At 40.3% G+C, this 27,462-nt stretch overlaps 1 long non-coding RNA gene across 3 annotated transcripts; it reads left to right on the top strand.

The window, feature by feature from the left end:
- Nucleotides 1-2,966: 2,966 nt before the first annotated feature.
- On the top strand, nucleotides 2,967-27,462 carry LOC140603382 (uncharacterized). 3 transcript variants are annotated; one of them, XR_012006359.1, is made up of 6 exons: nucleotides 2,967-3,167; nucleotides 11,936-12,089; nucleotides 12,850-13,035; nucleotides 14,223-14,317; nucleotides 25,360-25,552; nucleotides 27,020-27,462. It is a non-coding gene; the product is annotated as an uncharacterized lncRNA (long non-coding RNA). The 3 variants fall into 3 exon arrangements; XR_012006358.1 differs by having other exon boundaries at nucleotides 11,931-12,181; XR_012006357.1 differs by having other exon boundaries at nucleotides 11,931-12,089; nucleotides 27,020-27,461.

The following is a 27,462-nucleotide window of genomic DNA, read 5'->3' as shown; positions in this document are numbered from 1 at the left end:
TGAACAGGTTCTACATCAATGATAGATGAGTTGGTGCAAGACTATGGTGAAACAAAGCCCTGCTGAGCCATGTGTGTGGGTAGTTGAGAGCAATGGAAACCCATCCACTGCTTCATCAAGGGCTAGCCACTATCTCTTGATTAGCAGAACAACATGCTCAGACTCGCGTAGGAGAACTCTTTCCAAAGTTATTCAGGAGCAATTCCCACATGTTCCAGTTTCCTTTCCTCAGGAAAGTGGGATGATTTCAAGGTTCTCAGAAAAAAAGTCAGCTCTTGACCTGTTGGGTCCTGGTGTGGCCTAGCATTCTCACCATGTTGGCTCTTGCCAGATCTTTAGGCACCGTAAACCTCATCCTCAGCCCCGGAACCCAATCCCATCTCTGCTCTTTGGTCTCAGGCTGACCTGGGCTTGACTCTGTCCAGAGAGTTCTGTGCTCATCCTGGTTGTCTTTAGGGCCACTCTGGTGGATCCTTTAAAGATTCAGATCTCCTTGTGGGAGGTTGTTGGGAAGTTTGACCCCTTGGTCGCATAAAGACATGTTGTGTGGCAATGGGAGGAAGGGAAAAGGTAGGAAGGAGAAGGAGAAAGTGTAGGCTTTCAGTGTGCCCATTACAGCTGTCAGGATGTTGCCCACTTTTTAAATCACTGGGGCTTCATGGGATTGTACAACTTAGGAATTGTGTAGTAGTTTAAATAGAGAAGTTAGTGTCCAAGTCTAAATGGTTGGGTGGCTTATCAATAGTTCTGGAAGCTGGAGAGTCAAAGAGCAGGGGACTGGCACATTCAGTGTCTGGTGAAGACCTGCTTCCTGGCTCACAGAGGGCTGTTCCCTCATCTATTCTCATGCAGTGAGAGGGGTTGAAAGAGTTCTCTAGGGTCTCTTATAAGGGCACCAATCCCATTAAGAAGGGCTCCACCCTCATGGCCTAATCACTTACCCACCTCCAAATGCTATACCATTGAGAATTAGGTTTTAAGAAATGAATCTGGGGGAGGGGCCCACAAGCATCCAGTCTATAGCAATTATTTACCAAGAACATGAAGAAGCCAAAGGCATTGGTGAGAAAGCCAGAATCTTGACTCTTATTCTGGGTTTGTCCAAGAATGTAATGGCTTATGCAATAACCAGCTTGTGAGACTAAGTAGTGACTTGTTATGTTATTGAAATAGTTGAAATAACCACATTATAGTAACCCCAGTCCAACTATTTTAGGCACTTCGATACCTGTAACTTCAAAAAGTAAAACCTTTCAGGATGGTTATCACTTCTTTTAGGGCAGCAGGGACAACTTATGCTTCATTTCAATTGTTATAATATTCCTGTAAAGTCAGTATTTTTATTTCCATTTTAAGATGAGGACATTGCAATTCTGCCTCTTATATGATTTGTTAAGGGCAGATTTGGGATTAAGTACTGGTTTGTCCAATGGAAAGCTTGTATTCTAGACCTTGCACTCCAAAGCTTTTCTCTTTGAACCATTCTCCACAATCTCCAACCTTTTTCTTCCTTTCAGTGCCTTAGCATAATTGTACATTATTGATTTTGATTTTAATTTTCTATGGGTTGTCTTATCTATGTCCATGTTTCTTAACATTAGCACTATTGACATCTTGCAGCAGGTAAATCTTTGTTGTGGAGGGACACCCCCTGTATTGCAGGATGTTTACTAGCATCTTTGGATTCAATCTACCAGATCCAAGTAGCATTTCCTCCTACCCCAATTGTGCAAATAAAAATTGGTTTTAGGCATTGCTGAATGTTCCTTTGGAGGCAAGATCTCCCCATTTGGGAACCACTGCTCTACACAATTAAGCCGAAAGCTTCTTGGAGGACAAAATATCTATCCATATCTCAAAAATAACCACACAAAACCCCACAAAAAACCCAAACAAAGAAAACCCCCAAAACCAAACAAAAACAAACCTTGTGTATGTCTCTGTCAGTGAGGTCACTCAGTAAACTCCAGAAAACCCATTCTGACTCAACGTGTCCCAGCTTCCATTACTACATGGTTATGGGACTTGGAGCAAATTACTTAACTTGGTAAGACTCTGTTTCCTCATCTGTAAGCCAGGGGTAATAACAGTTTCAAGCTCCCTGTTTTGAGACTTAAATGAAACGATGTCTGAAAAGCACTTAGCATAGTACCTGGACCCTGGAAGGCACTCAAGTAAGAAAGATATTTTTATTTAAAAAATTAATATTCAGTTTCTTGCTCAGTGCCTGGCACAGAGGAAGTGCTTACCAGTTCCTAATACATGAATGACCGAAATGTTTAGTTGTCATAGCTGCCTGCGAGAGTTATGAAATACAAAGGGTCAAGGAAACACATTGCCAGCAGTGTTACTCATTCATTCAGGAAAACCCAATATCGCGGTGGTACTCTTGCTTTAAAATCACTTATGCCTGTGCTGGCTCCCATGATCAGTAATGAATTTTAAGTATGGTAGCAAATGCCTATTTTATTGGGGCTCACAGGAAGGGAGCACGCACAGAAATCTACCAGATGACTCCATCTTCAAGACTGCCAGGGCTGTTTACTGCGAATTTGATCACAGAAGTGCTCTCTGCAAGTCGGGGGTGCAGGAGGATATGCTGTTGATTCTTCGAGAGGGAGCTCTTCTGAAATGAAACCAAAATGGCCAGGAGAAAAGTGAAAACTTCGGGCAATCCTCTTGTTGCTTCATTTTCTCCCAAATCAAATTTTTAAACATCATGCTTAACACAGGCTGATCAAGTTGACTCCAAAAGTACTGTTGTGTAGACATAGCTTAAATTCCCTGGCAGGGACGTCAGACTTCTGGAAAATGTGCCTTGAGTCTTTTATGAATCAGAGATGGAGTTTCATATTCTGAAAGGAAAAGAAGGACATCAATTAGGGCCTCTGGAACAATATGAGAGCAGGACTTCAGTTGATGGAATGGGGAATCATGTTGCCTGGGTTACAAATCAGAAGGGTAATAGAGCTAAAGCTTTGAAATCATACAAACCTGGTTAAAATCCACTTGCACTTACTGGCATTAAGACTTTGGCCAATTTATTTAATCTGTGCATGTGTGTATAATGGTAATGATAACAATGCTTAATTCAGGAGGCTATTGAGAAGATTAAGGTAATATAGGTAAACTGCTCAGCATGGTACCTGCTGTATAGTTAGTGCTCAGTAAGTACTGGCTATTCTTTTTGGATATTCCATACACATCAGACAAATACCTTCTTTATTCTGGACCTGTTTATGCTGTTGACATGTGAGAAAATTAGACTTTATAAATCTTTTCCAAAGAGTTTTAGAGTCTTGCTGGGTGATTGTAAGAGAAATTAAGACATAGGGTGCTTGTTGGGCTAGCATAGTGTGTGCATGCATATGTGTGTGCATGCATGCTTGCAGGTGTGGGCACATGCACATGTGTGTGGGTGAGGGAAAATGGGCTTTCTAACCTTTAGATTTAGCCAGAGAACCCATACTTTGGGATTTTCCCATGTATTGGAATAAGGAATTCTGCTGCTAATAAACACGTTAGAATCACAGGATTATATGATTTTTTATATCTTAGTTTAAACATTTTAATAAACATATATGTATACACATATTCATTTAGTGTGTGTATAGTGTATATATTTGATTTTTTTATACTTCAGTTTAAAAATTATATTAAACATATATGTACACATATATCCACTTACTGAGTACATATATAGTATATATGTATATATAGCATGTGTGTATTTATATATGTACACATAAAGTGTGTGTATATGCAGCTAACATTTACTGAATGCTCTCTATGTGCCTCAAATTGTATAGGAACTTTCTATAGAATATCTTATTTTATCTACACAATACCCCATGACACCATAAATACTGTTACTGTCTTCATTTTACAACTGGACTGAGGCTTAGCAAGATTAAGTCAGTTGTCGTCCAATGTTACACAGCTAATAAGGAATTTCAGGCCAAATTTGACAGACTTCAGAGTCTTACTTTCCTCTCTTAACTAATTGTTCATCTGCTGTAACATTGCCTCTCATCTTAAAATTCTGAGTGGACTTGGTCATTTAAAAAAATAAATGAAATCTACTAAATCCTTATCCTTAGCTATCTTATCTATTCTGGTACAATATTTAAATCCAGAGCGGCTTGTACCGGTTCAGTTTGGATGGAGCTGATTTCCTCATTAGCTATGTTTGTGCGCTTACCCCAGTTTTCCGGTGTAATCCAGCTACCTAGCAAATAGTCATGGAGTAAGTACCATGGAGCAGGTATTGAGCTGGATACTGAAAGTATGGGAGTATGGAAACCATGTGCTAGTTATAAAAAAATGGTTTTCAGAGATTTCAAACTTTTTTTTTTAAGCAGTAGGACTTTAAAAAAATAATAAATTCTGACCTGGGTTCCGGCATATAAAAATCAACAAAAGTGGAGGTGCAGAGGTAGTCAGAGCACAGGCAGGATTCTGGAGGACTGCTCTCAGCGCCTGGGCCAGTTAGAGTCCCCAGGCTTCCCTGTGAAACCCTGGGGCAATCTGGAACAGAACTTGAAACCACAGACCTACAGCTAAGCTTTGGCTTGCCATGCTCAGATACCGGCTGTCATCAGACACTTCCTGGGTCTCCTCATACTTGTCTGGTGAGCACTGCTCTGGTGACCAGGGATATGCAGATGATGGCCATATGCAGCCCTTACTGTTGATGGGTTTGCTCCTTTTTTTTTTTTTTTTTTTTTAACTAACGAAAAATAATCACCTCCACGGTTATACCTGTGTCCCAATGCATAGTATTTTTCAACATGCTGATCTGAGGTCAGTTAGGCTTTAAGATGATTATGAAATTGCCTTCAAAACTCTTTTTAAAGAAACTCTGCCTTTTTATTTTATGTTCACACCTTAAATTAAAAACATTTCCATAGTGCTGGATATTTGCCACATGAGATCCATACTCACATCAGTGTTCTTTTAAAGCAATAGGATTGTATGGGTAGCGTTACTGCTTTATTTTTAAGGAATATGTCATCAAGAGTAATGTCTCTTACATTAATTAACACTTGTACATGTACATTACATGTATAAGTGACATAGCAGACTCCCATCTGAGTAGAGACTCATCAGGATTGCTCTCATGTAACCCCCATAGCAGTCCTACGTGGTGAGTGGCCATAATGTCTCTAGCTTAATGGACCAAAAAGTTGTGTAACATGCTGAAAGTTACAAGCTGGTAGCGGAGCCATCAGAACATGACTGTAGAAAGGGTGAGACACAAATTCATGTTTGTCCACTCTGCATTCTCTGCAATGGCCAAGAATTATCCAAACCACAACCCAAGAACCCAAGTTTTTGGTCATTAGATGTGTCATAAGTCACCAGCTAGGGCAAAATTAATATGCAAATAATAGGACAGTTGATGAATACTATCAAGTTGATTCTGACGGTGTATCTCCCAGAAATGAAATGATGTGATTCCTTACAACAATCCTGAAAGGCAAATATCAATGAAATAATCAAACGCAACTGAAATACCAAAGAAATATTTTAAGTTTCCGTCTCAGCGAGGCCTTCTCTGTCCATGCTGCTGAAAATTTGCCCCCCTTCCAACTTGTGGCATTTCATCCCTCTTCCCTAATTCATGTTTTATGTTTTCTCCTTAGTACTTAATGCACACTAACATCTCTACACTTGACTTTTCGCATCTTGTTTGTTGACTGTAACTGACAGTAGATATAAACTCTTCGAGGGCAGGGAATTTTGTTTCTTTTAATCCCAGCTGGATCTTTGGCACCTAAAAGAAGTCCTGGTGCACAGTAGTTTCTCAATTAATATTTGTTGAAAGAATGAGTAAGTGAGTCACGACAGTTCCATATAGGGCTCAGCCATAGCATGTTTCATTTTAGCCTAACCTCTATAGATGTCTGATCAGATTTATGGTGAGATGCTGTGACATAGAATGGGACATCGAGTAGAGAATTGCAGGAGCCAAGTGCAAATTCTGCTTCTGTCCCTTAGGCTGTGTGACCTTCAGGGACCAGTCAGTCCCTCAGGTTCAGTTTCCACCAATGTGAGGTGAAGACGATTAATAGATGATTGCTATGGGAACGAAGTTATTTAAGAGTCTTGCCAAAAGTATGTGTTTAATTAATATAAGCTGGATCTGAAGCAATATTCTTATAAGAGTATTAAAAGCTTCTCTCCTTTAGAAAACATTGATTTTAGCTGAGGGATAAAAGCTAAAGGCAGTGTGACATTTTTATTCTCCTGAGGGGGCCCTAAAACATTTTAGCAATTTCCCTTCTGGCAAATGCCGGAATAAAAACCGGCTGCTTGGCACACCCGCCTGCCCGGTTTACTCAGGCCCACATGAGCCTGGAGAGCCCTGGGGAATCAGGGTAGTTTCGCAGATGCTAGGCAAGTGCAGGTGCCCTGTGGGGGCTTCCATAGCCAGTGGAGGCCAGAAGGACACGGAGCTGAATGTCAGGTAATGCCCTAGATTGAGTCAGCTGTGAGTGGGTTGGGCACTTAGCAAGTGCAGATTAATGCTGCATTTAACGGCAGATTTTTATGCCTCTGGTACATGCAATGCTAGTATTAAAAATGGAAACCCAAGTGAAATCAATCCAGAATGTTGATGATGTTCAAGGTACAGAAATATAATGGTTCATATTATCCGTGTTTTCAAATGAATCTTTATATTTCATTCCTTTGTACAATGCCAGTGATTAGTTACGAGTTGTGGAGAATAATTAAAGAGTACTGTTCTTGGTGAAAGACTCTATGAACCAAGAAACGACAGTGGTAGGGAGCTGGATCAGGGCTGAGGTGAAGTTGAGAGAGTGGTTTTGTTGTCTGTGCTGGGGGGACCCATCATGAGTCTTTCCAGTTGTGATAAGATGAATGAGGGGACTCCATTAACCCCCACAGGCTGGATTAATAGAATAAATTCGATTTCCTTTGGTTCTAGAGGAATAGATGGCTTTAAACTGTCTCTCAGGATTGTTTGTTACATTACTTTGAGGAGGGTCTTTCAAAGGTGACAATGGGAAGGCTGACATAATTATGGATGATGTAAAGAAGTGTTCTATTTTAAAGAAAATGCTTATAAAGACATTTAAGAATAAACTTAGCAGCATGTCTTTAAGATGTCTTTACATAACGTGATGTAAAGGAGCCAGGAGTGAAATTGCAAATGAACTGAGACAGTTTTTCAAAGATTGTTTTGCCCCATAGCATTTCTCTTGTAAATGTTGTAAGAACAATAGCTGAATGAGGAAGGCACAGTTCCAAACCTCCATGAGAGGGCTGTAGGTTGATGACTATCACCGGTTTGTTGATACGGGCCTGGAGCAGGTAGAGAAGAGGGTAGAAAGAAAAAGAATTCTACAGGAGTTGGAAAGTCTAGATCCTACCTACTCTTGTCACCATGTGACCTTGGTCAAATGTCTTCACCGCCCTGAGCTTTGGTTTTGTCTCCTATAAAATGCCTACATTGTTCACATCCATGTGTCACAAAGACCTTTGTGAACCTCAAATAATGTACTGAAAAGTTGTAAAGTGAGATTCAAATACAGAGGAGAACAATATTGTTCATAAGGCTTTTAAAAAAAGATTTTATTTATTTATACATGAGAGACAGAGAGAGAGAGAGGCAGAGACATAGGCAGAGGGAGAAGCAGGCTCCATGCAGGAGCCTGATGTGGGACTTGATCCTGGGACCCTGGGATCATGCCCTGAGTCAAAGGCAGACACTCAACTGATGAGCCACCCATGTGTCCCTGTTCATATGGTTTAAGTTGCTGTCAGCTCTTGCCTCTTGCTACAAGTCTCAGGTACTATTTATCCAAGTAGAACCATAGACAGAAAGAGAGACAAGAGAGGACAGACAGACACCCAAGCCGCTGGAGCCTCAGATGGCCACTGGAGCCTGGCCAGGACTGAGCTGACAGTGTCCAAGAAGAAAAGAACTAGGATGAAGAGTGGTGTGGTATCACTCCATAGTGGATTATTCTTTCTTTAAACATTTGTTTATATCATTTGGAACACTTCTGCTTTTGCAGGTGATCGGTTATTATATTTTTAAATTGTAAGATTCAATACTAGTATGCATGGAGGCACCTTTCTAGAGCAGTAATATAAAAAGGGGGCAGGGAGGAAGTAATATGGACTGAGTATGACACTATAGACCAAGCATTTGCATGGCATATATAAGTTTATTTAGCCCTCATTAACAGTCATCCACCTGAGGGGTGCCTGGCTGGCTCAGTTGGAAGAGGATGTAACTCTTGATCTCAGGGTCATGAGTTTGAGCCTCACATTGGGTGCAGAGATTACTTAAATAAATAAACTTAAAAAAAAGTCATCCACCTAAGAGGACTAGCAATGACAAAACAAAGGGAAGTGTGCTTTTTGCGAGAGATGCAGGCTCCCATCATGCTCCTGGGCATGTGAAGCTGTGGCATCGGGACAAGGGGCCAGCCAAAATGCAGACTGGTTTTATTCTCCCCAGGCTTGAAGCCTTCACCCAGAGATTGCTGAACCATGCCTATGCGCCATGCATACATCGACTAAAGCTCCTATGTATCTCTTTAAAACAAAATCACTGCTATTTTATGACATGGAAACATTAATAGAAGTACTTTTGAGTAGATAACAATGAAGATATTCTTTAGAATGCATAAATTGTGATAAAACTAAAAAAAATAAGAGGTTAATAAATTCTGGGTAATTTCCTCACATGGGAGAGAAGGGAAACAAAATAGGGAGGGAATACTTAGATAGAAGTCATTGTCAATATTCTAGTTCTGTAGTTGGGTGTTAGGATCAAGGGAATTCGTGTATTGTTAGAACAAACCAACAATTAAAGGAGATGAAATAGAGCCTTGCATGAAACACAGGTGATGACGTGTGAACTGAAGATTAGGATTACTGCAATTCTGTGTATCTGATTATTAGAAAAATAAATTAGGAAACAAAGAAAGGAACAAATAAAAGAATAATCAACAGAATGAATGAGTGAGCAGATGGATATGCACCGTACGTTGCACTTTCTTGTAGCATAGTTTTTTATAGGTTGATCTCACGACAAGGCTCTTTCCTGGTGTAATTTACTTAGGTAGGTAAAACTGAATTTATGGAGATAGTAGGATGAGGAAGGATGTTGCAATTAACTAATAGGGGAGTTTCTACTCTTCCAAAAATGTGTTAATCAGTGTTGAAATGATGACCAACCCTCGGTGTGCCTTTCAGTGTCCTAGGACTGCAACTACTAACGGCAATGGCTGATGGCAGTGAACTATGCCATCTGAAGACATAGATGTCAGCTGTATTTCCGGTTTTTTTCCAGTATGAATTTCTGAATGCTCTGGCAAAGGAGGCAGGCACTCTTTTAAGTCTTTTTATAAAGCTGACCTGATTCAGATTTTACCTATACTCTTAGTCCCGTTGGAGTAGCATATGCACAAACAATTTACATCTGTGAAGATGCGCAACATAGTAAACCAGCTGAAAGTGTGTGATGAAAGTCTGGAGAGGAAAGATGAGCAGCAGGGGCCGGGCAAGTTTTCAAGGGATGTTGTGTGGGGATGAATGACTTTTCTGGGGATTTAATTGATCTAGTCTCATTTTCAAGATTTATATTACCAGCTGGGTATTAGTTCCTTCAGATAAGATTTGTGTAAGGAAGTTGGGAGAACTTTAGAGAAACAGAAAAATCTGGTCCCCACTTCTCTGATCAAAGAGGAGAATCATGATTATTTAGGAGTGATTTCCTTCTACTGTAAATTGGCACTGATTAGGGGCGCCTGGGTGGCTTAGTTGGTTAAGTGGCTGCCTTCAGCTCAGGTCATGATCCCTGGGGTCCTGGGATCCAGCCCTGCATTGGCAGGCTCCTTGCTCAGTGGGGAATCTGCTTTTCCCTCATCCTCTGTGCCTTCCCCCACCTCTTGTGTGCTCTCTCTCCCTCTCCCTCTCTATCTGAAATGAATAAAATCTTTTAACAAATTGGCACTGATTAGTTTCTACTTCTTTCTTCTGTGGCTCATTTTCCTCTCCTCCCCACCCGCTTTCTTTTCTTTTTTTTTTTTTTTTAATTTATTTATGATAGAGAGAGAGAGGCAGAGACACAGGCAGAGGGAGAAGCAGGCTCCATGCACCAGGAGCCCGACGTGGGATTCGATCCCGGGTCTCCAGGATCGCGCCCTGGGCCAAAGGCAGGCGCCAAACCGCTGCGCCACCCAGGGATCCCCCCACCCGCTTTCTTTTCCTCCACCTCCAACTCTTCCTCCTCCACCTCTTTTTCTTCTTGTATTCTTGAGGATCAAATAGATTATTTTTGAAACTGAGACTGACCCATAATTCTTCTGAAAGTCTCAAGAAAGTGTATCAACTTTACATGAATTTTAAAAGGTATTTTCAAGCAAAACCATGAAGAACTTGGCTGAATTATCTAATTTTAATATTTTGGCACATTACACAAGCAAATAAAGGTCTCATTTTCATATACACAGAGTCTCTCTATATAAAATTCCACTTGTCTGTATATAGACACACATATGTGTATATCTATAAATGTACATGCAATAACTGAAACTTTATTCTGGCAAGTAGTAGTATGCATAATATACTATGAAAGCTGTATTACCAGCTAATGTTTATTCTTGAACAAATCTGTACAAAAGCAGCTAGTTATCTCTTTGGGTTAAAAAACACTGAAATGCATTCAAGACAACGGAAACAATCATGCCTTAGAGAAGAAAAGAGCCCAAAGAACAAGTACAGAAAAGATAGAAATAGTCACTTTATTTAGTTCCTTAGTTTACAGTTTTGAAATACCCAGTAGGTTATAGTTTATTAACTTTGGGAAAAGTTGGGGAGTATTTGGCAGTTATCTGATAGAGCAGCTTTTGTGACTTCTCTATAAAGTGAAGAAACTTTCATTTGATATATTACTCATTGTTGATTTTACTGAAACTGTTATTTATCTAATTATCTAATCTTCACAGAATAGTTTCCATTTAAATGGTAAAAAAAAAAAATTGGAAGGGTTTTACTCATGATTTAATCTTGCTCTTTCTTGTAAATGTTACCTTATTTAAAAATCACCAACTTCATCGATTCTTTTTGTTCAAAGGGTGACCAGTGAAACAAACATTATTAGAATTAGCAATCATACCAAAAACACTAGCTAGAATAATTCTACCTTAGGTGATAAATGGTAACTTTAATTATGATTTCTTTAGAACATGTCTGTCAGATAACATAGAGTATGATCAACATGATACTTGATAAATCTGAAGTAAAATTTTTCTCCACATGGGGAGAAATCACTCTATTTTGAGGATTAAAGGGTTATGAATTCAGGGGCACTTTATCAATATTTGTGAGAATTGAAGAATGGGGAGGACTGTTCTAGAAACAGGTTTGTGAGGAGTTCCTGACTAAGCAAGATTTAGGAATTAGCCATTCTCAGAGCCCCACTTGAGTTTAGATCAATCCTTGCCCAGTTTTAGAGTCATCTGGTCAGGGGCAATGGTCAGACTGGCAGTGGAGGGGAGTCTCAGAGATGAGCACTTGCCTATTCACTGTACTGACATGACTAGTTCCCCTACGCCATTCCTTCCCTGGCCTATGAACCTATGAGGAGGAGTTTCTTCATATGGATGAGTTCCTCCTCTGCACAGATGTTTTGCATGCTGCACTTTGCCCTGAGAGCTGATTATAAGAAGAAAAATACTTAGCTTGAGTGTTTTCCCACACATGACTAGTGCATCTTTAAAAATCCTCTGAATGATAGGGATCTTGCAGAAGGAAATTACTTTTCTACAGAGTAAAGCCAGTAGGTAATGTGCATCTCCATTATGGGAAACAAATTGGATTGTCCTCAGTTATGGAGTGCGGAGAGAACATGGCAGTTTCACTAACACTCTTGTATTATAATGTGCAAGCCTAGAATTGTGGTGAAGACAGAAGATGATCTGAGTATGAACAAGGCTCACCACAACTTGGAGCTTGCCGATGATAGCTTCATTTAGGTTTCAAAGCCAGAGATGAGTTCCAGCCACAGCTCCCTGGCTCTGCTCCTGAGTCCCACGAAGTGAAACCAGGTCAGCCACTATTTGCACCAGTGAGCAGATGGCTCAGAACTAGGAAGGAGGTTTGACAGTGATGAAATGTGCAAGGAGAAACTAGCAAAAGAGTGAGTTGGTGATCCACACAGATTGGTGAAGGGTGGAAAAAAGATGTGGGTAGCTCATTTACTCATTCAGCAAACATTCATTAAGCTATTTGTAATGTATCAGACACAGGTAAGTGCTAGGGGGTCAGAGACAAAGGACGCGGATCTAGCCCTTTTGGAGATCCATCTGAGAACTGTGATTGTAGAAGCAAGAAGGATGAAGGGAGATGGAGAAATATCAAAGATGACAATGTAATGTGGATAGAAGCTATTCTAGGGCTTTTTAGGGTGGTATAGAAGATTAAAGCTAGAGGGTAGATCAAAACTGGTTTTCAGAGTGGGTGATGTCAAAGCTGACTTCAGCTAAAGTCAGAGGAAGGGTGATGGTGGCAGAGTCCGGGGAAGGAAAAAATGGGAAGAGCATTTCAGAAGGACTATCATGAAAAAACAGGGAGGCGTATGCAGGGGAGAGGTGTGTGGTGGAGAAAAGACATGTTCAAGCTAGGTGACTGGAGAAAGAGACCTTGAGTGGGAGCATTTAGAGGAAGGGATTTCAAAAGAAGAGGGGACTGTACAGGTATAGTTATTAGGGAGTTAGTCTCCTAATTATATAGGAAATAAATAGTTTTGTGAATTGATTCTTAAAAAGAATGACTAGAGCTTTGTTTCTAACCATTGGCGGCATACAGGTGTTACCTGGGGGAGCTCTGAAAGCACAGATGCCTGGGTCCTCTCCTTCCCCCTTGGAAACTGCCCCAGAGATCCTGATGCAAGGAACCTTGGAGGCAGTGAGGGAATCAAGGCTTTTAAAAATTCCCCAAGTGATTCTACTGTATAACCAAGATCAAGAATGAGCTTTGCGCCCGTGTTTTGTCGTGAGTAAAATAGTAAAATATTACCTAACTCACAGCAGAATAACCTTTAGAATAATAAAAGGTTTGGTTGGTGTGGGGCATGGTTATCAACTAGGAGTGATTTTGCCCTCAAGGGGACAGTTGGCAGTGTCTAAAGAGATTTTTGATTGTCCTGACTGAGGAGAGAGTGCTAATGGCATCTAATGGGCAGAAGGTGAGGATCCTACAATGCACAGCACAGCCCCCCTCAAAAATAGTGAATTAATCAGCCCAAATGACAATAATGCTAAGGTTGAGAAAGCCTTTGGTTGCCGGTAAATAAATCTCTGGACCTGGATTGCCTGGGTCCAGATACCAGCTCCACCACAAAGCAGCTATGCAACCTTAAGTAGGGTACTACTCAACTTCCTCGTGTTTGAGTTTTGTCATAAGTTAAATGAAAATATTACTTAACTCGTAGGGATTGAACAGTTAACTCATGTGAAAGCAGAACTGTCCCTGGCAAGTCCCCTACTCTTATTTGGGAAGTAAGGAATTACTACCCTATAAATCTCAAGCTAAAATTTTGGAATTCCCCTTGCTTAGAGCTATGGGCTCAGGGGGCTTTAATGTAGGGAACAAGTAGAAGTAATAGTAGCCACTGTTTATTGAGAGATCACTACGTGTTAAGCACCATGTGGAGTATTTTATATACATGATCTCATTTAGTCTTTAGAATACCTTATATGATGTAAGTACCACAAATCCCATTTTACAGAAACAAAATTGAGGTGTAAAAAGTTGTGGAACTTGCCCAAGTTTACAGAGAACGTAGAAGGGGTCTGTCTGGTTGCAGAGCCTGGTCCCTTAACAGGGTTCTACAGAAAGCAAAAAATATGGTATATGGGAAACACCAAAAAGGAAGCGATCAGCCTGTCAGGTGTTTGGGCTCATTCCTGCCTGGGTTTTCACTTCTGATCTGCTCTAGCTCCACCTGATTTTCCCCAGATCCTGAGTTGCCATGGAAGCTGTCATTACAGTATTAATCTTTGTGGCCAGTGGTCTTCAAACTGACACGTGGGCATTTATTTAAACATTATATACATATTCCACCGGACTTCGTATTACATATGTTTTGTAACTGAAGGAAAAGCTAAGAAAATATTTAAAAAGGATAAGATAAAATAAACATACAAGTTCTAATGTTTTCTTACTGCGTCACTCCGTAGGGTGAATGGATCCATTTTGGAGACCACCACTCTAGACAGTTCCTACTGCTCCTGTTATCTGTACCAAGAGCTCTTTTCTCCTTTATTTCACAAAGGTAAGGTTATATCTATTTTCCAAGTAGTATTGACTTGGAAACTAAGTGAAAACAAACAAACAAACAAAAAAAAACAAAGGAAAACACACAATCTCTTAAACTGACTTGACCAAAGCCCAGCCACAGTTAGCATGGTTGGGGTTGTTTACAAGATTCCAGCACCCTATTTTTTTTCTGCATCTCAAACTCCTTGAGAGATAGAGCGGAGGTGGGGAAAAAATACAGGTGGTGGTAGGGAATCTTATTGGCTGTACCTGTGTATAGCAGACTTACTTTTGGATAACACTCATGGACTCTGCAAATGTTTTGAGGTCTATACTTTTGTATTTGTTTTCTTTATTTTTGGTTTCCTGTTAAGATGCCCTTTTGAAAGATTCCAGTACAGTCTTACTAAAACTAATAGGAAAGGGGATTTCTTCTACCATGATTGGTTGGGGATAAGCAGAGGTTCAGGGATGTCAGCTGTGCTGGTGCTGCAGCCTTTTGACTTAGGGTACCAGGAACCGTAGCTGGGATTGGAGCCAACCCGAACAGGAAAAACCCAAGCGAAGGAGTGAAGCAAGCAGAGGTGGCAACAAGATTTCCTCTTTCAGGCTCCTACTACTTTGTCAGAAATCCTCAATTCACCCTTGCTCATCTATTTTCATTTGAAACTTTCAAATATTAGTCCCCATAATTCCTGGAAAGCAAATACTGGAAAGATAGAAGTTTGGATTTCAGTTCCTCTTAAGAAGGCAGTTTTGTTGTTGTTGATATGGTAATTGAAAAAACTTGATAGTTTTTCATTCTTGGGAAGTTAAGAATATATAAACAAAGCTGAGGATCAGAAAATTCTGAGGCAATAGTTATTAAAATGAACTGTATAAAGATATTTATGAAATCAGACAAGCAATGAGAGGGAGCAAAATGATTAGTTCTCTGCACGTGTAGTCATCTTTTATATCAGGATGAAGAAGCAGATGGTCTTGTTATCAGTTTGCATATTTGTCTGAAAAAAGCAAACACCACAGGTGTAAGACCCACATTCCTTTCCACATGGCACGCAAGTAAGAGTCTGGCTCTGAGTTTGTGATTATGGATGCTTCTTTAGAGCCTGATATCATTTCACAACATTCCAGAGTGCGCTGAGTCTCTGAGCAAGAGACTACCTCCTTTTACTAACCACACACCACATCCATTTGTCCAGGAGCTTGATGTTGCCCTTGGAGGGAGTTCTCTAAGGATTCTTTGACTTTATTCACTTAGAAATAATTATAGAATGATTACCATTGCCAGGCACTGTGCAAGGCACCTGTTTATGAAAAACTTGATCATGAACCCAGATCCAAGGTGAAGAAGACATCATAATTATTGCAATTCCTGCCTTATGGAAATGTTGTCATGGCAGTGTTGACATCCTATAGAGGTACTTGGAATGGATACTGCATAGCTGCCTGGTGTGTGTCTGTTTCTTGAGAGATTCAGCTTGCTTCCTCAATTTTAAAAAATATGGTTACATGTAACTGGGAAAATCCTTGTCTATAATTACAGCTTTTTTTTGTGGAGACAAAAAAGCATATAAACCTTGATTATTATACCTGTATACCTGCAAATTGGCCTGGATTTCTTATATATCATGTGTGAATGCTTTCAGAAGGGAATTTTATCAGAAAACTACTCAAAGTTAAAACTCAAATTCAGGTGTCAGCAGCACCTGAGATTTGGGAACAGTGACTGGCTATCGACCCCTTTGGAAGGCCAGTATACAAAATGGCTGCTGGAGAGCCAAATCCAACATACTGGTGTATTTTGCTTGGCAAATTGTGTGTGTGTGTGTGTGTGTGTGTGTGTGTGTTGTGTTTGAGTGTTTGTAGACAGAACAAACGTTCTCTAGTTTTCTACAATATTTATCACTCACTTTTATCTTATTACTCCTTAATTCACATGTTTATATTGGTTGACTGTCTTATGGATCTTTCACTTAGCTCTGACAGACATAGGAAGGAAAAAAGAGGAATAGGAACAAACAGAGATAGTAAAAGAGAAGGCTGGAACTGCCTACGATGCAAAGAATTGGAACCATTGAGTGGACGGCTTGGCCTGGAGCAGAAGTCCACTAAAAACAACATGGGGTTCCAAGAGGGAGGGAGAGTAAGGAGCCAGAGGAAAAAGTTACTGATTGCTGTTAGATATTCCAGGCATTTTACTCTCCTTATCCCATTTAATAAACATAAAGATCTCCCACAAAGGGGTATTCTTACAATTAGGTTAGAGTTATGAAGGGGAGGTTTGGAGGTTAAATAATTTGCCCAAGATGATAAGTACTAGCTATAGACTGGGGTCTCAAGCCCAGGGCTATGTGACTCCAAAGCCAAACTCTTCCCACTTTCCTACCACACTGATTGTCATCATAATGGTTTCTGTTTTTGTTTTTGTACCAAGTCCAATCCTGGAGAAAATTAAAATACTTCTTGATCACATTCTTTTTAATGTAGATTTAAAATAGTTTTATCATGTACTATAGAATAAATGTGTATTATTGCAACTTAAATTATCCCTTTTATTGAATAAAGGATTTCCAGTGAAGAAGTTGGAATTAGTTTTAGTCACTAAGAATATCAACCCCTCAAATGTAGAAATACAGGCCAAAGAGCAGATCCAGGTGAGTTTGAGCAAGGGCTGCTCAACATATACAACATGAACCTTCTGGGCTAAAACTACAGTTAGAATCGATAGTATATTCCTGATCTTTTAGAGCAAAGCCATAGCTAATGCTGCATAGGAAGAAGAGATATGTCAGTGCTTCAACTGCAGAAATATCTTCTCAGTAAAGCCACTGAAGAGATGTTAAGAGTAGAAAGAAAATGGTCTATGATAGATCTAACATAGGTTGCCAAGGAAAGAGAGAGAATGAGAGAGTTAGTTAATCATAAGAAAAGTATCAGTGTAGGGGAGAGGGTGTCTTATGAACAAAGCAAGAGAGAAATAAAAAAGAAAGGGGGAACAAATAAGTCCCATTAATAAATCCGTAGGATGATGGAATTAATTATGTCTGAAATCACCAAGATAGAGAACTTTCTTTTAATGTGTGATTAACAAGGCACTGTCATAAAGGAAAATGTAAATAATTAGGAAATAATTAAGAGCCTGTAAAAGGAGCTCTTGATAAAAGGTAGTTAAAAGACCACTTAGTGTGTTTGGACATATGTAAAACAGGAATGTGTGTTTCTATTAAGATGTTGGTGACAACAGTAGTTAACAGTATTTGTTAGTCTCTGAGGACTATTATGAAAATCCATAAGAAGTGAGAAGTGGTAACAAATTTGTTTTACTGGTGGGCTTTATAGTAGTATAGGAACTCATGAGAAGCCTGTTTTACATCAAGCATTTCTTCTGATAAGTTAAATGACCCGAGCAACCCATTCGTGCTGGGTAGTCCTAGTTTGCCCCTCTAGATTAGCTTCTACCTTCTATACCCTGCTACATGCTCTGGATTGCTGACCTGTATAAATGGCATCAACAAGATTCCCCTGCTCTCTGTCTTCTACTTGAGCTTGGGTAATGGAGGCAGTAGCAGGAGAGAAGAGGGCAGAAGAAGAGTGTAGTCGGGAAGTTAATTCTTCTGGCCACCTCCCTACTGGTTTGTCAGTGTCTTTAGTTCTCTACCAAGGGCCACAGTTATCAGTGTTGTACTTTTTACAGCTCTGGATGAGTTCATGCGACCATCCAAGGATGGCAAGACCTCCTAGTGCTTGATAGCTCCAGTGGGCTTCATTTTGATTCTTCCTGCATCTTTGTATCTTGTCCCTTTATAAAAGCCCTCCTTAAATTCCCTATTTGAATGTACCCTCTGTTTCCTGACTGCTAACTCACTGAACTTCAACTTTGACCTTGTGTAGCAGATCAGGTCAGGCTACTTTGCAGAGCCCTTCTAAGAGCCTACAGAAAGGATTTTAAGTAATTTTTCAAATTATTATAAATTATTCTAATAAAATAGTATAAAAGATACTATTGGCCAAAATGCAAATATGGAAACTACCTTGAATGAGATGAAAGCAAAGCCATGTGGGTGTTTACATTAGAGAGTCTATAGAAGAGGCAGACACAGGACACCCAGCAGGTGTTTGATGGCAGACTTTGCCTTGTCCCTTTGGTTAATGTTGGGTTGGCCAAAAAAAAAAGACTTGGTGTTAGGCTTCTAGGACATGCCATGGCACAAGGTAGAAGGTAAGATTCCAGATGAAAAAAGCACAAGCTACTGAAAATGGTTCATGCTGCTTCTTGTAAATTGTGCTAAGTCCCGGTGCACACAGAGAAAGTCTTACTTTGGAAACATCTTTCACCTGAATGCATCCCTAGAAAAGACCTTAAAATTACATATCAGCATCAGGTCAACACAAGTTAACTCCTTGTTGAAGCTTGGTTGGAGAAGAGAGTTCATTTTCACATGGTATGGACAATCGTGACTTCCAGTTGTCTTTAGTTGCTTTCATTTGGCAAGATTCCAGACTACTTTCCACACATAGGGAGAGAGGAAGAGGAATCACAGGTCTTTGGAGTGGAAACAACTTCAGAAACAAGGATAGCTCCTTCAAGGGAACCTCACAGCATGGCTCAACAGGGAAGGAATGGGGTCTGAGAAGAAAGGATCCTCCTCCCCCAAATGTTTGAAAGCCATAGAAGGAATCAGAGGCAGCATCTTGTAAATACTTAACTGGTCCTTAGCCAGAGCAGCAGGGACAAGACCTCTGTTCAGTGTTTTTGGCCACTTGAGGTAAACCATGTAAATTGCTGCTTCTTGCCCTTCCCCGGTTCCCTTGGCCTCAGGGCATTCCTCCATTCTGTCCATTCCTCTTACATTATAGGGCAGCTTAGATTTTGTTTACATACTGGCCCCATGTTTAATACGCTGAGCTTGGTGCAAAGTTATCTCTAGGAATCATTAAATATAAAATATCAATTTCCCAAGTTAAAAGGCATCCATGAAAAGGAAAATCCAGTTGTGTTTTGAATGTGCTGAGTGAAGTTGCTTCCCCAGGCAAAGAATTTCAAAGTTGCAAGACTTCCAATCTATATGCTTTAATTATTGCAACATGTAGAAAGGCTCTTGGAGGACCAATACATCAGTGTTATGAGATGGGCCAAGTCATTCAAGGCCTCATTAGCTCCCACCATTTTTCACACCGCAGGCAGGCCAATGGGCACACATTAAAATCCTTGGGCTCTTTCTGAAAAAAATCATAGTAAGATATATCCCATGGGATCCTTGAATTCAGTGCTTTCCTAAGGAAATGGTAGATAGAAAACTGAGAGAAAATTTGCAAAGGCTTTTATATCTTATAAACACAAAACTACATGAATAAAAGCATTGCCGCTGTGAACAACACAACCACAAATATCTGTATATCCATATATCTACATCTCCCCTCCCCTATTCCCCCCCTTTTTTTTCTCTTCTAGAGAAACAAGGGCATAAAAAGGCAGAGAGATTGCTAGTTACTGAACAGAAATAGTGTTAGATCCAGCATTCCCTTCTCTGAGGCAGTGTTATCTTCATGTCTTTCCAAGTATAGCAGCCTCGACAGAATGCTGCTCAAAAATGAACAGTCTGTATGCAGGCAACACTTTTGCTATAATCCTCTATTTAGTAGGAAAATAAGAAATTGCTTTTGCATGATTTGGTAGCCTCTGCCATAATATCGTATTACTGAAAAACATGCTATAGTTTCCTTTCCATAGCCCCAAATTGTCTTGTTTAACAATTTAAGGAGGAATTTAAACTAGGTCTTAACTCAAACTTAAAACAAATATTAACCTAGTTATGATTTAAAGCCAAATAATCTGTCCTAATGCATTTCCCTTGTGGGGAGGTACGGGGCAATTTAAAGAGATTTTACAAAAATAATAAATTCTACCTAAGGGAAACGGAAATCTACAATTCTTTTAACAGTGATTCACATTTCCAAGGAGCTGAAGTAGGGAGTCTCTGTTGGCAGACTCCATCGGCTGCATGACCTGACATGGGTAGAAGCAACCCCACAGGATATATTTCTAATTTTGATGTAATCTGAGATTTTTTTTTTTTTTGTCTTTAAACAATAAGCGAATCAAGTCACGGCCGAATGGATGTAATGCTCTGGTATTTTAATGTATTACAATTTATGGCAGTGTTTACTTCAGTCCTTGGCTTGCTGACACTAAAATTATCTTAAACAGGAATTATAACATAAAATTAGATTAGATATACTTCAACAAGTTTATCTCTAACAATAAATATATACAAATTCTGAAATGAAGTACCCTGCAATTTTCAGCCAGTGCTTAAAGTAATTACACATTCTGTGGTGATAACACATTTCGTTTTTTATTGTGCCACAAGCTGGTGAGATACCTCTACCACGCATGTTAATGCTAATTAGCAGATAAAGTGTAAATCTGAGGGAGCCTCAAATTCTGTTGCTTTGCCAGTTTTCTCTTGATTGGAAGTTGCAGGCCGAATTTCCTCTCATTCCGACTTGGCCTATTCAGGCATCGCCTGAGATGTCTTTCTTCGGTGCATTTTAATCCATCAGATCTGTTCGTCATTGAATGCCTTTCTGTTTGTTTTTCATCCAGCAGACTCAAACAGTTTCCTCTATAACTGCCTTTTATAATCAGTCATAGGAGAATTTCAACTCTGCAGAACAATAGGTGGGGATGACATGTTTACACCACGCTCCCTCATCCCTGTCGAAGAGGTGTTTTTGTTTAGCTGCTAATAAAGTGGCATTTTGAAATGTGTTCCTGAAATGAGCGGGAGGGAGGTATGCTCTGTAGCAAGCTTTGTTTCCACTGATGCATCCGGAGTCTTTGGACTGGGGAGCACACCCAGTGACGCTCACTCCAACAAACCTTCAGAGGGATGCTTATGTGGGGGGGGGGTTGTTAAGGAAGGGGACTGTCTACTCTGTTCTCTGGGGTCACAACCTCCAGGATTTCACAACTTTAATTCTACTCTGTTGACTCTAAGCACAGCTTCAAGCACATTTTGTAACCTCTCTGCTACAGCTCCAGTCTACCTTTCAGGTTGGTGAGGGATCACGTAGGAGGAGTTTTTGCTTTGAGCAACTGGGCTTAATTTAACTTGAATTTATATTCTGGCCCTACAGCAAATATCTTTGGGTTCATAAATTAAGATGTACTCAGCAAGACCCTTCCACATTCCTTTCTTTATTTCTACCTGCTTTTTTGATTTCTACCTTGACATCAGGTACATAACAAAAAAATCCCTCTTGCCACCACCATCATCTGTGTGTCCTCAGTTCTGTCCATGCTTGCTAAATTCATTGCCTCCTGAGTTCTTGAGTGACCATGTGTGAACCACTAGGACCCCAAGGATGTCATAAGTTGTGTATAGAGAAGAACCAAAAAGTCTGGAAAGAAAAATAGTTCAGGAACATTTGTAATTCATGTGTTTGTGGAAGAATATTTCTGCTTCAACATCTTGATAACAATGGATGAGGATTATCTAAGTGTTGTGATTGCTCAAGAAATTACCTATGAGGTTAAATACTTATGCATGATGATAAAAAAGAATTGGTTGCACTGTGGTGTTTGTATTAGCTCAGGCTATCATAACAAAATGCCATATAGACTGAGTGGCTTGAACAATAGAAATTTATTTTCTCACAGTTCTGGAGGCCGAGAAGTCCAAGATCCAAGTGCCTATAGATTTGGTGTCTGGTGAGGACTCTCTTCCTGGCTTGCAGCCAGCCACCTTCTTGCTGTGTCCTCACAGGATGAAGGGAGGAAGGGGAAAGAGAAAGGGAGAAGGGGAGGGGAAAAGAGAGGGAGAGAGTGCTCTTTCTTGTCTCTTTCTTTCAGGACACTAATCCTATCAGATCAGGGTGCCACCCTTAAGATCTCATTTAACCCTAGTTACCTCTGTAAAGGCCCTACTGCAAATATAGTCACATTGAGGGTTGGGGCAGAGGACACAAACATTTAGTCCAAAACAGTGTTTCTTAAGACACCAAAGATGTGGATTCTGAATATAAAAAAAATCATTTTTCTGGACATGTGGTATGGTATTTAATTGTTTAGAGTTATGTTTCTACCTTTATGAAGCTTTAAAGAAATAAGTAACCTTAAATTTTGTCGTTAATAAAGTTCCAATGTCATTATAGAAGATTTCAATAATAGGGCTAAGGAAAAAGAAATTATTTTGAAAACTCACCACCCAAAGAATATCTGTTAATACTTTGGTGAATATCCTTCTAGAATTTTCTGATGCAAGCATAGGCGTGCATGTGCACACACACACACACACATATTCTGTTTTTCAAATATGGATTCATATTGTGTTTGCATTTTAGAAATCTGCTTTTTTCGTCTACCAATATATCTTGAATATTTTTCCATGTCATTAAATGTTGTTCTTTTATAACATGTGTTTCCATTTTTTTTTTTTAATGAAAAAAAAGTGGTTTCTGCTGCAGAATTTCATGGTCAACTTGTTTAAATTTATGGCAAGAACATTTTTAATTGAAAGTGTATCAGAATGACATGCCCAGTCCTGGAGAGGAAGTAGAACAGCAGGGAGCAAAGCCCTGTAATCCGAAGACCTGCAAACACACAGAGGACAAATCACAGAACAAATCAATACTCAAAGATGTGGAAAAGTAACTGTACCCCAGTTTCAAGCAAAATTCATTCTTTCTCTTAGAGACATTATTTGCAACAAGCCTGGAACTCGAATAAAGTTTGTGTTCACTGATGTGATATGAAGTTGATTTAATAACCAAGGACCTTGCAATTTACTCAGCTGGCAGAAAAAAAGCTGGTTCTGTGGTATAACAAATGTGTGAATCTATTGGATTATGTGGGAAAGTGGCAATCAGCTGCTGTTTAAATACTTGTAGGGATTAGTTGCCTTCTCTTAAAATCAGTTTCATAAAAACACCTTGTAAATTCACTTTCTGAGCAGCCCTTGTGTGTTTGATGCAAGAATGCTAATTTGGTGATGGGCCAGAAAGTGACCAGCAGGAATTTAAATGACAATGGGAACAGACAAATTGAAGCTAAAGATAGCCACCAGTTAAATAACTGTGACTCGAGAAATTAAAATGTGGGAGAAAGAAGAAACCAAAGGTGAAGGAAGAACTATGACTCTGGTTAGTATAATTTAGAAAAGATGATTCCAAATGGGATATCCAGTCATGTGTCTGGAATATTGTATGCATCTGGCAGGGGTCAAATACTTTTGGGACCATGACAAATGGTGCACTTTCAATTGAGAGAAGAAGACATGATGGTGAAGAGTCTGAAAACCATGGTATATTAAGAACATTTGAAGAGCTATGGGCATTTACTGGGGAAAAAGAACCAAATAGTCAGCTACATTTATTTCATTTGAGGTCTGGTGAAGTACGTGCTTATTCTGTTACACCAGATGGTTCAATGGGGACCATGAAAAGAAAGAAAAACTTTTCTTTTTTTCTTTTTAAGATTTTATTTATTTATTCATGATAGATAGATAGAGAGAGAGACAGAGAGAGAGAGGCAGAGACACAGGCAGAGGGAGAAGCAGGCTCCATGCTGGGAGCCCGACGTGGGACTCAATCTGGGGACTCCAGGATCACACCCTGGGCCAAAGGCAGGCGCTGAACCACTGAGCCAACCAGGGAACCCCAAGGAAAACTTTTCTAATCAAAGTTTCTCACAATGATCTTGTGCTGCCTGGGTGACCATTCTGAGGTGTTTGAGGCACATCTGCATTTGTTGCACCTGCAGGAGAAGATCTCTAACTTTCCTTTCAATTTAGGTTTCCAGGGCCCGACCTTCATGCAAATTAAATAAAAGCTCTTCAGTAGACATGGGTGATGACCCACCAAACGTTTGTGTTCTTGCAGGATGTGGAGTGGTTGGTCTGGGCAGCTGCTCAGCCAACAGCTCTGTTTGGTTTTTGTTTTTGTTTTTGTTTTTTAAGATTTTATTTATTTATTCATGTCAGAGAGAGAGAGAGAGAGAGAGAGAGGCAGAGGGAGAAGCAGGCTCCATGCAGGGATCCTGATGTAGGAGTCGATCCCGGGGCTCCAGGATCACATCCCAGGCTGAAGGCAGCGCTAAACCGCTGAGCCACCGGGGCTGCCCCAGCTCTGTTTTCTATTTCCCTTCTAGGTGTGGCCATATGACACTTCTCACCCATGGAACTGGCCTGGCAGGGAGGGGACTCACTTCTGGGAAGGGCTTTTAAGATACAGGTTGAGATTCTTCTTTTTTCATTTCCCTGTCTGCCAGTTGGGTGCAGAATCCTTTGAAGCCTTGGGAATGGTGAGCTACAGATGAAGGGAGCAGGTCCCTTAGTCACCAGTCATCGAGTAGAACTACATACCAAACAGGAACACCAGTTTTGGACTGCTATTTGAGAAATCAGCATTTAAGGTGTTAAGCTGTTAAAATTGGGGGGTTTATTTGTTACAGAAGCTAATCTAAAGCTTTCGTTTGGGCTGATTCTGGGTGGTCCTCTGTGCAAAGAGGGAGAGAGAAAATAAATCAAAGCATCAAATAAAATAATATAGGGTAAGCACAGATATTGCACCTGGACAACTGGGCATGAAGAACTTCACTTTGCCTAGAACAAGAGGGAGGCAAGGAAGACAAATAATAATAATGATAATAATTATTATTATCAGCTAACATGTGTCAGCACTGTATATGGTACATTACATTTGATCCTCACAATAACTCTGTGAGGTAACCAATAGTTTCCCTGTGATAAAAATGAGTAAACCAAGATTCAGAGAGGCTAAGTAATTTATCCAAGGTCAAACACCAAATATATAGGTAGACTGGCATTGGAATGGAGTCCTTATAAAGGCATCATTAAGTTCTAAGCCGGTGACTTAAAGAAGATAAAACTTTAAATCCTGGACCATATTAACTCTAGAGGGAGAACTGTAAGCAGGAACCTTTCTGTTTTGCAACAATATTAGAACTTTATGCCACAGTGTATTTTGCCCAATCTCTTCTGATAACATAAGATTACTTGATTTCTTGATTTTCCTGTAACTTGGCTCTTGCAGAACTTCTTAAGATCCTAAGAAATGCAGCCTCAATTAGAGCTCCGCAATGCACTCTAGAAGGGAACTCATCTGGATTCCCTTCACCGGGTAGAAAGTGCAGCCCTCAGCCAGAAACACTACCTCTGATGCCAAGGATCCCACACAGCATCCAGACTATTCAGTCCACCGACTCTCTACTATTTATCTTAAATCGGTAAGAGCAGCTTTCTCTGTGTGTTGAGTTGTCTTGAGCTACACAATTCATTTATGTCCTTGGTACCTTTACTTCTGATAATAATGATGCATAGATCGTACCATTTTGTTGTTTTATTCCTGGGTTGTCCTAGGCACTAGAGGAATTCATATGAAATTATTGCTGAAACGAACTGAATTTTCTTGGTCTGACATTACTTTCTGAGGGAGGCGTAGAAACTACGTATTTAATAAGATTCTCATGCACACTAAAACTTGAAAATAAATGCTTTAGAGGATGGTAGAAAACACGTTTCTATAAAGTCTTAGTCTTTCTGTTTAAACACACAATGTACTATTTTCTGAGCACCTGTCCAACGATTGGGCAAATGCTTCTATTCCATTTACTATGTCTAGAGATCTCTCCCAGGAGCTAGAGATACAACACCCTCCTGAAGCCTCCAGTCTAGTTCAGGAGGCAAAGTCAACATATATAGTGCAATGTAGTAAATTATTGCTTTGTTTTGTTCTGATAGATCTAGTAAATTACTGTGCCGTGATCCACTGACTTCCCAGTTAGATTTTCCATTAAGGCAGTAAGGATTATCTAAGGAATCTTTGTAGGGTTTCTCAACTTTGGCTGCCATTAGTGTCACCTGGTGAATAAAGACAGTCTTGACGCCCGGGCTGTATCCGGACCAATTAAATCCAAGTGTCTGGATCGGGATCAGTGCTTTCCCCCAGGTTTTAGTTTCAATTTCAATCTTAGCAGGATGTTTCTCTCCTACGCCTTCCCAAGTATCTGTACTTTGGGTGCGAGGAGGGTGCGTATTTCCCAGAGACATCCATCATCAGTGGGGCAGAGTTTCCATTCAGATCTGATAGAAGTCCACGTACTTGGCTTTCCATCTGGGATTCGAGGTCCAACTCTTTAATTAGCGTCCCCCACGTCCGCTATTGTAGCTCACTGTAATTATAACAAGTTGGCATGGCTTGCGTTTGAGCAAACCTTTGAGTGATGTAGGCCTGCCTTCTGACATTAAATTAGAAAAATAAATTTGCCGAGAGCAGAATGGAGGGGCTGCCACAGAGCCCTCAACCAAATAGTCTGTCTTTAGAAGCATCACCTCCTATCTGTTTGTATAAAGCATTTCAGGAAGCACTGGGGCTGGGATGATGAGAGAGGTGTAAAGCTATTCCACCGGCCGCCCACAGGTAAGACGTTAATTACACTGGGTGAGAGCCCAACACCAGTTGAAAACTAGATCCATGAACACCAATACGGGTGATTTTCCACTGAAAAAATATTTTTCCATCCTGGGGGTTATGCTGCCGACCCGAGACAGTGATTTAATAGTAGAGCCATTTAGCATATACTAGATTTCTTCTTTGCCGAGGACTTCTCAAAGACCAGGCTCAGCCCAGGACAGAATCTCTGGCTCGGAAATGCAAGGCTCTAACGTTCTCCATTGTTTGTGTGTTTCTCCAGATGCCAGTCCACTGCGGCCTGGGTGGTCCAAGCTTGCGTTGCAGGCAGCTGCAGAGGTTCCAGCAGGCTGGAAGCCTCTGACGCAACCTTCCTTGTGAGGACTGATTGGCCAAGAGCTGGCAGCCAGCCACGGGTGGTGTTTTTTTTTTTTTTTTCTTTGCAGTGTTTGCACTTTTATGTTTAAGCTGCTACCTTTGCTGAGCTGAACGGAGGCAAAGTGTTTGAGCTTTATTTTCAAAACCGAGGAAGGTTAGTGAGAAGAAAGTGGTGTCTCAGGTCTCATGTAGGTCTCTAGTAGAAGACGATGGAAGTTTACTTTCTTTGGTGAGCATTTATAGATTCAGGCATCTCGGAATTTTGTGACTTCCTAATTTCTACTTTAAGCTTCTTAAAGCGTCAGTGGTTAAAATAAAGAATGATGCAAGGAAGCGGTGTGCTCCTCT

The sequence above is a fragment of the Canis lupus genome, chromosome 14 (genome assembly GCF_048164855.1).
Source record: "Canis lupus baileyi chromosome 14, mCanLup2.hap1, whole genome shotgun sequence".
Lineage (NCBI taxonomy): Eukaryota > Metazoa > Chordata > Mammalia > Carnivora > Canidae > Canis > Canis lupus.
This window is presented reverse-complemented; position numbering and strand designations above follow the sequence as displayed.